The sequence below is a fragment of the Austrofundulus limnaeus genome, unplaced genomic scaffold (genome assembly GCF_001266775.1).
Source record: "Austrofundulus limnaeus strain Quisiro unplaced genomic scaffold, Austrofundulus_limnaeus-1.0 Scaffold2040, whole genome shotgun sequence".
NCBI lineage: Eukaryota > Metazoa > Chordata > Actinopteri > Cyprinodontiformes > Rivulidae > Austrofundulus > Austrofundulus limnaeus.
The window spans coordinates 26,519-27,243 of record NW_013954442.1 but is presented as its reverse complement, the minus strand read 5'-3'; positions in this window follow the sequence as shown (position 1 = coordinate 27,243).

Genomic DNA, 725 nt, shown 5'->3' with positions numbered 1-725 from the left:
TTAAACCACATAAAAAGCAGTTCACGTAAACTTCAGCGTTTGTTCTTCTAACCTGACCAACCTGTGGGACCGAACCGGGTCTGACTCACCCTGAGGAGAACCGAGGAGATCCGGACGCAGCGATCCGAGGAGGAGACTGGCCCGGTTCGGCCCGAGGAGCAGCAGGGTGAGGAGCTCCGGCTTGGATGGAACGATCGTAACGCTGCGACATGGTCCGACCCTGCAGCCAATCGCGGCCCTCACCTGTCTCCCGAGCGGCTTGGCCACGCCCCGTTGCTGCGGCAACCGGGACGGATGGGCGGGGCTTCAAGGACGGCGGCTGATCTCGCCACCACGCTGCGGGTGGGCCCGGGTTCTGGAGGAGAGCCGACAGAACCGGACCGTGCTTACAGGTGGGTCTCGTTGGGTCCAGATGGACGGATAGAACAGTTCATGCACAGGGTCCGGTTTTGTTTGATCCTTTACAGAACTGCAGGCTCACTCCATTTCAGAACAAAATGTCTGCTGTCAGCTGATTTTATAAATGTGTGGTAGTAGCTGAGACTGATCTGCAACTCTGTTAGCAAAATCTGTCCTGAACTACAGGACAGGTTTTGAAGGTCATGGAGGAGGTTCCTGAAGCAGGTCAGAACACTGATCAACATTTACTATGACTGTTCTGCAAGATATGTGTGAGACTTGCAGATTAAAAGGATTTTCTTCTTAATGTAGCTGTTATTTTCTAC